This window comes from Schistocerca cancellata, chromosome 4, assembly GCF_023864275.1.
Source record: "Schistocerca cancellata isolate TAMUIC-IGC-003103 chromosome 4, iqSchCanc2.1, whole genome shotgun sequence".
Taxonomy (NCBI): domain Eukaryota; kingdom Metazoa; phylum Arthropoda; class Insecta; order Orthoptera; family Acrididae; genus Schistocerca; species Schistocerca cancellata.
In genome coordinates this window covers 646829698-646840015 of record NC_064629.1, presented here as the reverse complement: position 1 = coordinate 646840015, position 10318 = coordinate 646829698, and the positions used below count along the sequence as shown (strand labels likewise).

The 10318-nt window shown below is 36.6% G+C and overlaps 1 protein-coding gene across 2 annotated transcripts in view; it reads right to left on the bottom strand.

The window, feature by feature from the left end:
- Nucleotides 1–249: 249 nt before the first annotated feature.
- Nucleotides 250–10318, bottom strand: part of LOC126183288 (transcription initiation factor TFIID subunit 3) — a 344471-nt gene continuing 334402 nt past the window's right edge. For both annotated transcript variants that reach the window (XM_049925122.1, XM_049925123.1), the window contains one exon: nucleotides 250–6156. The gene's annotated coding sequence lies outside the window, so the exon portion shown is untranslated. The remainder of the gene's footprint in view (nucleotides 6157–10318) is intronic.

Below are 10318 nucleotides of genomic sequence, written 5' to 3'. Positions count from 1 at the left end.
AAACTGAGCATATTTAAGAAAACTGTAGCAAACTTAAATCAGAATACATCAGTTGTTTCACGCAGCATGGAAGAACAATCTAACACACACAAAAGTCAAAATCCTGACTGAAAAGATTATGATATGGCAGAAAAATTGTGTAATCTTCACAGCAGTAAGCCAGCAAAAATAAACATGTATTCTTTTTGTCCAATAATTTGTTCACCGTCCTTTTATTTTAAGTTGTTATGGTGATACAAACACATTTATTCTCTTTCTCTCTCTCTCTCTCTCTCTCTCTCTCTCTCTCTCTCTCTCTCTCTCACACACACACACACACACACACACACACACACACACACACACGAGTCCCCACATGAAAGAAATAAACAATAAAGAAGAGAGACCTGGAGCTCCAACAGTGACTAAAATTCACAACCAATTGCAGACAGCTCACATAAAATTTAAAACAGTAAAAACAGACACAATTACATCAGCTAGCAAATATTTATTCATATATGGGTAGTTTGCCTTGTGCTGAAATGCTCAAACTTTTCTTTAAAAACAAATTAATATTGATATTGCACATCAATCCACAATGGCCTTTGTGACTGTTTTCCTCCCAATATAATATCTTATTCAAGAATAATATGACATTTACATTTGATATACCTTAAGACTACAATATAATTAAACCATAAAACAGAATGACAAAACAAGGAAGGAAGCAAGATGTGACTGCTGCTGCTGTTATTGTTTTTTGTTAAATCTGGTTACTAGCTGTATTTAAGAACATAATTTCAAGAGATTTCTGAATATTTTTTAAGTTCGACACATGAACCTGGGAGGTACAATGAGAAAAAAGTATCTCACAAATATTGTTGCAAGTAATGAAGGCAGATAAAAGAGAAAGAGGGAGGTCATATTTGTATGTGCAAATACTTACTGATGTTAAGACCTCTACTGTAATTATCTTAGATAATTCCACAGGTTAAAAGCCTATTGGTAACACAAATGTACATGATACACTAGTGCAGACACCCTCCATTATTGTTTCTCTATTAAAAATATTGTCGTAAGAGAAACTAAAAACTCTGAGTTTTTTATAGCTAGACTTACCACAATAAGTATCAGTACACCACACGCTGCTGATTAAACTGTAGGCTGGGCAAGTCAAGTCACAGGTTAGAGGATAGAAAAGAAAAATAGAATTACGCTCAGTAAAGCACTGGTGTTCAGATCAACTTTTGAATCTATGACCTCTAACTTTTGCTTCATGTTGGTTCAGGGCATATTTCTATGCAAAGTTGCAATATAGAGTAGCATCAAAGTATTTGTGAGTAGCTCAGTAAAAGATATTTCACTCAGTTTTCACTGACCATGATGATCTTAAAGGAGACATACTGGCAATTGTCTGAAGTGATTTAGGAAAGCCTTGGAGAATGTAAATCAGGATGACAATACAGATATTCAAATCACATTCATCACAAATACAGGTTCTGTGCTTAAACCAGTAACACCTGGTAACTGGACATATGAATATACAACTCTAACACGATAATTATGCACTGCAGAGCAGCATGTAGTACCAACAGCACAGCACAGTAGCTCTGTTACTTGTTACAGGCAAGAAACTTGTCACTAACTACTATGACTACAGCTTGCATTCCATCACTAACAGTTTCTATCCAATGAGTATTTGATTAGTGAAGCTCAAGTTTAATGTAAAAGGCAACTATGTAAATGGTCAGCATATTGCTGTTCTTGTCACTGGGAAAACTTGCTGCCTCATTCCACATCATGGCAAGGAACCGCAGTTATCATTCTTGGGACACACAAAAGGCTAACTAGATGTTACAAGTTGCACTGGACAGGTAATCATTTTGGGCAATTCTTTTCAACTTGCTAACTGTGTTGGTTATGAAAACACTTAACAGCTGATTATATATATATATATATTAAAGGCTTTTAAAGGCTGCGACTGTGAAAACAGTGGCCTTGTTTATAAATAACTTTCCTGCTACCAGTCACGATTTTCTTTTGTTCATATTTTACACAACGTATTTTGGGAAATGATTCTCATTTTCAAATGTATTTTCTTTTTGTACTATTCCACTATGTAACAAATGAATAGTAGAAAGAGAAAACGCTCTTGAAAATGGGAGTCATTTCCTGAAACGTGTCATGTAAAATATGAGTAAAGGAAAATCATGACTGGTAGCGGAAAGTTATTTATAAACAAAGACATAGCTGAAATTGTGACACAATCCCAATAGTCACTTGGTAACAGCACATGCCCAGAGAGCCGAAGTCACCTTTAATATTTTCTTCAAATGGGTATTGGTGTGTGACTAATCAATGTGGAGGAGTAAATTAGTGTTTAACGTCTCATCAACAATGAGGTCATTAGAGACGGAGAACAAGCTCGGATCAGGGAAGGATGGAGAACGAAAGTGGTGGTGTGCTCTTACGAACAAACCTCATGGAAAACCTAAATCAGGATGAATGCGAGTCCAGTGTGCTAACCACTGTGCTATTTCGCTCGGTGTGACTAATCAGTGTTATAAACAGTCTTCTATATTTTCATTTGTAACTGAACCTAGCAAATGTCTTAATTTTTTTTTTCAAAAGTAAAGTTCTTGGACCACCACACTGAGTGAGCATGAGGGTTAACACACTGGACTTACGAAGATGTGCATTCAAAAGGGCTAGAATTGAATTCCCTGCATGGCCATCCATATTTAGATTTTCCGTGATTTCCCTAAATCATTACAGCAAATGCCTTTCCTTTAAAAGGAACAAAGCAACTCCCTGTTCATCATTTTCTTCCTCAGCCTTCCCTACCCTGAGCCTGTGCTCTGTCCATACTGACCCTGTTGTCAACGGAACGTTAAAACACTAATTTTCCTCATTCCTTCCTTGGACTAATATCTCAAAATGTGTTGTACAATGAATGTGTGTGTGTGTGTGTGTGTGTGTGTGTGTGTGTGTGTGTGTGTGTGTGTGTGTGTGTGTGTGTGTGAACTGAAGATTTGCTAACTTCGCAATCATGTGAACTGAAGATTTGCTAACTTCGCAATCATGAGCAATGGTAAGTCTTATGTCAATACCAACAATGTCTTTGCACTACTTATTGGTTTGTTCTTCCACGCCATATAAACTACCACATTATTTTCCTTGCTAAGTGAGTATATACAAGTTCATTTTACTAAACAGTAATTTGTTCACCCGTGTATAACAAAATATAATGGATATATCTTTGTACCTCAATTTGTAACCTTCTTAGTTCTCAAAAAGCCAATGGTGTTGCCCCAGTGCTAACACCGGTTCCTGTCAGATCACCGAAGTTAAGCTCTGTCAGGCTTGGCTAGCACCGCCCAGGTCTGACAAGTACTGTTGGCAAGTGGGATGCACTCAGATCTTGAGAAGCCAACTGAGGAGCTTCTTGATTGAGAAGTGGCAGCACCAGTCACAAAAACTGACGACGGCCAAGAAAACGGTGTGCTGGCCATATGCCCCTCCATATCAGCATCCGACGACACTTAAGGGCTGAAGATGACATGGTGGCTGGTTGGTACTGTTGGACCTACAAGGCCTCTTTGGGCGGTGTTTGCGTTTTTAGTTCTCAAAAAACCAATATTTCCACTATTAAAAATGTTCTTGTGTATGGAGAGGGAGGATGCTGTAACTGAGTATCAGAGCTGTGCAGAGGCTCTGCTAAAGGCTCAGTGCTGGCCACTGTGGCCCAACGGTTCTAAGCGCTGCTGCTATGGTCGCAGGTTCGAATCCTGCCTCTGGCATGGATGTGTGTGATGCCCATAGGTTACTTAGGTTTAAGTAGTTCTAAGTTCTAGGGAACTGATGACTTCAGATGTTAAGTCCCATAGTGCTTAGAGCCATTTGAACCATTACTGAAGGCTCAGTATGTCATTCACACTATTTGCAAACGTGTACACATAAGAAGCATGTACATTGCCACCCCTTTTAAACTTTCTCTCAGCTTTCCACTTTTCTCCAGAGTTAGCAACAAGACAGTTCTATATTACATGTAAAAATTTTTAAGTCTGATATTTTTGTTTACAAGTTACACAGGTAACTAAATATTATAATTTTATGCAGCAATGTAGGCTGTCCTTGAGAGTTTCTGCTTTTGTCAGTCTATTACTCCTTCTGTGTTACTGTAAAACCTTACAACTGCCAGTGTACTTGATATTAAGACTATTCTTGTAAGCACCACTTGATCATTAACCAACATGATATTACTTGAAAGTACATAGGGGAAGATGAGAAAGAAGAATGGCGGGAATCTGACATAACTGGTGTATACAGATAACAGGACACCCAGGCGTCAATATAAAATGCTACTTCACTTTCCCCAAAGAACATGGCAGTCTAAGAAAAAATAACCTTTACTGCCATATCATGATACGACAAATCAGCCAATTACTCAATTACTTACATATTTTCTAAATTCAACATTTATCAGTCAGCATCTTGCTTCCTTCACAAGTATCACCAAGAGCAGTCAAGAAAAATAGTAAATCTTTAAAAATTATGTTTATAGCTAGACACAAATATAGTATGAATGCAGTTGATCACAGTAATAGCCTCATTACCTTAAGTTATCATTAATATTGTTCATACAAAGATCAATACTTTCATACAGAATATGTCAGGTTTGGGGCGCAAGTGAATAATATTTACAGTGTACCTACAATGTATCCTGCATGAACAGGATTTAAGTTAAAAACACACACACACACACACACACACACACACACACACACACACACACACAAATCATTTGATTTGCACTATAAAAATGACACTATGACTGGGTTAAGTATAAAATCTAATTGCCATTTCAAACACACAATGCATTCTAAACAATTAGCTCCTTGATTATTTTACACAAGGAGTAATCAAAATAACACGTTTTGTTTGTTTTGCATTCTGACGTAACAAATTAGATGCAAATACATTAATTTACAAACCTTTCATTATTATGACACTCATAATTACAGTTACATGTACATGATGATCACCATTCTACTCATGAAAAACATGAAGTAGTTCAGTAAAACTAGATGCAAATACATTAATTTACAAACCTTTCATTATTATGACACTCATAATTACAGTTACATGTACATGATATTCACCATTCTACTCACGAAAAACATGAAGTAGTTCATTAATTCACATACTTTCATAAGGGCAAAAAACACACAGTTCTCTCTAATGGAAAGTTTAAAAATTATCTTGTCTTGAGGTTACCATTAACTTTAAGGAATACTGACACTGAAACAATTTTCTAAGGAACAGCAAAGTATCTTCATATTTCTTACGCTAGCTTGGCATAGAAAAAGAGTCACCTTTCACTTCACTCAGGCAATCTCCTAGACACATGAAACACTTACAATACCACATTAATTTAACAACAAGAGTCACATACAGTTTTGTTCCTGCTTTTCTCTGGTTCAAGTGTCCCATTTTAATTACTTTGATAGTACCAACATGTTAGAGAAACAGTCCAACACACAGATTACAACACACTTTTAATAATAATATGATGCTAATCATTATTTCTTTACACAATGTTGAGACATGCACTGAGAGAGAGAGCAGGATTTGAATGCATGAACAATGAATTGGAAACAAAAAATAACAATGTTTGTATGCCTGTAATACTCTGTGCAACATCTTTAAGGGAAACTATTATTCAGTTTAAAGAAGTATCATTTTTACCAGCTTATGAGATCCAGTTCATCAACAATATTTGTAATGACATTTGTATCAAATGTACAGAACAAGCACTAACTGATCATCACTATTATTTCTGGTCCATGTATCATAAATAGTTTTTTTCACTGAATGCTTAATGGATATTTGGTTACCTATGATGACTCTGACATACACCCAAATAGGTTTGTTAGAAATCACAAATGCAACTTTCTGCAACACGAATGTTTAGAAAAATGTCTACATCAGTATCTCGGATAGATAGGGAGAGGTAGAGGGAATGGGAATGGGAGAGAGAGGGAGAGGGAGAGTGAGAGGAGGGAAGGAGAGAGGAGTATTCTCAGATTCTGAGCTTTGTGTTCACTTGCTAGTTCTAAATCATCTTCACCAGCTGAGCAATCTCTTCTGATCCATAAACAGTCTGAAACTTCACACCTGCAAAGAATACAGAGAAGGTCCTTAGACTGCAAAACCACAAACTGATTCAATCACGAGACAACATATAGCATTATAATAGGAGAATAAATTAACAAGAAAAGCATTTCATTGGCCATAGAATAGTTAAGTGCCTATATTTAAGCAAAGTGCACTGTTCTAAATATTCTAATTTATCACACAAATACAAGGACTTGTGTGTGAGAATACTGTACTGGAACAACATGAAACTGAATAGAGATATTGATTTACCACAAATTGGTAGGACCACAGTTACTACTCAGGACACTATGAATTTTGCATTACAGATTAATGAAAAGTGTGTAATAGTTCTGTTTCATGCCATTGATGGATGAACAGTTGATCCTTTTTTTTCTCCAATTACTGAATGAAGTAATAAATAAGGTCCTGAAACCACACGAGAGCATATGCTTGACTTGCAACACAATGTTTTGTTGTTGCAAATGGGAAAATACTATTATAGTAACAGTGTCAAAACAGGCAGTGGCAATGAGAATGTATTGTACACACACCTTTCTTTATTACATCACAATAGCATTCCAAGAGCATAAAGGCCTGTAGAATCATGCAGTATATCATAGTTGTCTTCAAAACATCTGCATCTCGCAAAAAGTAATATGAATTTATCACACAGTATAAACTATCTACTGATTAAAATTGCATCCGCAGTACCCGAGTCTACCCTTTTCTTTCACACACATTCTGATAACTGTCAACAAACACCAAAAGCAATCAGTAGATTTTTCAATACTCTGAAAGCACCCTTATTTCTACATTCTGTGACCTGTTGTTCCATTTTAATGTTTTCACATGTAATTGCTGTTACATGTGTAAAACATTAAACATTTTAAGAAATTTGGAGAGTCACTGAATATTGCAGTTGCCTGCAAATACATGGGCAGCCAAAAAATGTTGTTCTACTACTAAGAGATGGAAATTAATTTTTTAACTGCATCTTAGAAACAATTGGGGGAACCATCCAAGGTAGATCCTGAGGTCAAATCCAGATTTTAACCAATAGCTATATGGTAGTGAACTTGATAGATCACTTTATAGGGAAGTTATATAGGTACCCAGCTTATCTATCCATAATAAAGACAGTGTGGTGTGTCTCCTACCCTTTGGAATAAATGTATACATTTCACACAAAGGCAGACCGATTATTTAATACTGAGATGATGTTTCTGATGGTGTTTGATCAGCATGTGAACTGGTTATACTGATTTCAGACTTTGAAATTTAGAAACTCTGCAGAGGTTTCGCACTGCCCGCATGTCTCATGTCTGGCCATCAGACCCTGAAAGGTTACAGTACTATTCAAAGCATACACAAGAGGCCCTACTGTCACATGTGAGTTTCTGGGATGTTGGTATTTCAAACTGGATAGAGTAATGTTGAGTGTGGTGCGCTGAGGAAACTCTGGGAATAGCTTCATGCCACAGGTAACCACCTCTGCAACTTCACCTTGCTACACAAAGTTTGTCTTAACAGACAATAACAAGGGCCTTCAAAATCCAATTGCTTCTACTACTTTTAATTAAAGGACAATAAATTGCAGAACTTTAGGAATCAAAGATTGTTTAATTTAGTTGAAAGGGGATTTAAATAACATCAAATGGCACAGAGTCACATTTTCAGTATTTTCCTTTTGTATGTATGTGTTCCTGGGGAAAAGAGTGTCATATGTGTTCTGAAGGAAGTTAATATTGTGGTTAGCATTCTCTATCTTTGAAAAGTATACAACAGCAACAACAGTATATGCTTACCAGGACAAAATTGTAAAGAAGGTGTATATTTCAAGACGTTATTACAAGAGGCAGTAGGACTGTTTATGGAATCACAAAGTGATATTGTATACCAAAGATGACATACTATTTTCATCTCAAGGGGCAGAGAGAACTGAAAAGTAAGACTTTGAAGCACTCCACAGCACTGGAACTAGACGTGGAAAAAGAAATGGTTGAAAAGTTTAAAACAGGAGAAAGTGATTATGCTGCCTAAGCAGAAATGAGGTGTGGCCACTGGTGCAGCACTATGCTGTTAAAAACTGAATTAAAACTGTCCTGAGAATGGTATTCCTGGAGTATTCTGGTATTAAATTTTTAGAAAAGAAACTGCCACTGAAAATATCTCAAAGTATTGAACATATTTGAAAGAAGATATTCATTATTAGGGAGTAGTTCATCATGTCAAATAAACTGTGTAAGTGCGAGTACGACTGAAAATCTGAGGGTTCCACACAAACTTAAATTATGTACAAACAGATAAAACTAGCTATTATAACCCCCTTGAAGACAAAGATGAATGGTTCACCATACTCAAGAACGAAAAGTGCTTCCAACAGGGGGAACACTTAAGTCCTGGCAGCTTGTAATGATGCTACTGGAAAGGCTTTAAGGATAACTACATGTAAAGAGGTTTTTTTTTTTTTTTTTGTGGGTAGCATCAGAAAATGGTAAGCTTGCCTGCATGAAATCCGATTCATTTTTACATTATTTTCAGAAAACACAAGATGAAAGGCTAGTATTACTTGTTTATGATAGCCACCACCAGACTCATACCGTATTTACGTGAATCTAATACGCCATAAAATGTAATGGCACACACCAATTTTAAAAATTAAATTAATAACAAAAAAAGGAATTTTGGCACATCACTGGTAGGGTATTTTTGTATTGTTGAAATTTATTTTACAATGCTAACTTTATTTCAAACAGCAGTGAATGTATACATGAACTATAAAAAACAACAATAACTTATTTTTAGGATACTCATTACAGTAACAAGTGACATTTTCATTATTAAAAAAGAACATTACCTTGATTACCTACATGACGTACAAAGAAACATACTATAAATTACATGTGTTATTCATCATTATTCACTAATGTCATTATTACTGGAATCCTCGGAAGAGTCTACATCAGAAACAGATTCATTTCCTCCTACCCTGCCATCCTCAGTGTCATTCCGGAGCACATCATCTTCACTGCCATCAAGAGTATTTGAAATATACCATTTCTTGAATGATTTTATTTTACAATCATTGGTGTTTCGATGCATTTCCAGGCAGCCAAAACCCAGTGCACAATAATGTGGGGTGTAGCACATTTCATTTTTCCTGTCGGAGTCAGATCACGTTTTGTTTTGCAAAACAATTTTTTATACTGTTCCTGAATGTAACCTTGGAAAGGTTTATTTATACTAACGTCCAGGGGTTATAACACAGAAGTCATTCTCCAGGAATAATAAAAAATATCACTGGGAAGGCTGTGGATCTTCTTCTTTATGTTGTCTGTGAGATAACCATGAAATGAATTACAACAAACCATTGATGGCTGCTTGGAAAGCCCACTAGGACGGAGTTCCAACACGTTTCGGAGCCAGTCAAGCATCAATGTCTCAATCATCCATCCCTTCTCTTGATTCCGATAATGACATAATCAGGGAATAGCTTTTCAATTTTTTGGAGACTTGGGGCTTGTTTTTCACTTGAAGATTAAAAAAGGGAGAAGTTTGTTCCCATGTGCTGTGATTGCCAGCATTACTGTTACGCGCTGTTTTTTGCACCCAGATGTTTTGATGGTAACTTCTTTTGTACCCTTCTCATCAATCGTCTAATTACGTGGCATATCAAACCAAATTGGAGTCTCATCAGCGTTGCCTATATAACCCATCGAAAAATTCTTGAAGTTTCTTCTCAAAATACTGTGGAGGTTTTTGGCATATTGTTGTATGGCGTTGCAGAGATGGCCTGCTTATGATCAACCCATCTCCGGCTAGCCTTAAACTCTTGCTTCAGTATATTAAGAGCTGCAGCCACCTCTTTTCCTTTTTTTTATTATGGTGTCACTGGTTACAGGTTGCCCATTCTTCATCTTGTCTCGGACGAATTCCAAAACATTTACTTCAATATCAGGATGTCTTTCCTTGTGAGGACCAGTGAATTTCTTTCTAGTAGCGGTGATGATGATGATGAGGTCCCACATTCCGAAGAGCGTAGGGGACGATGCTGGAGACCCGCATCGCTGTACTAGGCAAGGTCCTAGCAGAGGTCGTTTGCCATTGCCTTCTTCTGACCGTAATGGGGATGAATGATGATGATGATGATGATGATGATGATGATGATGAAGACGACACA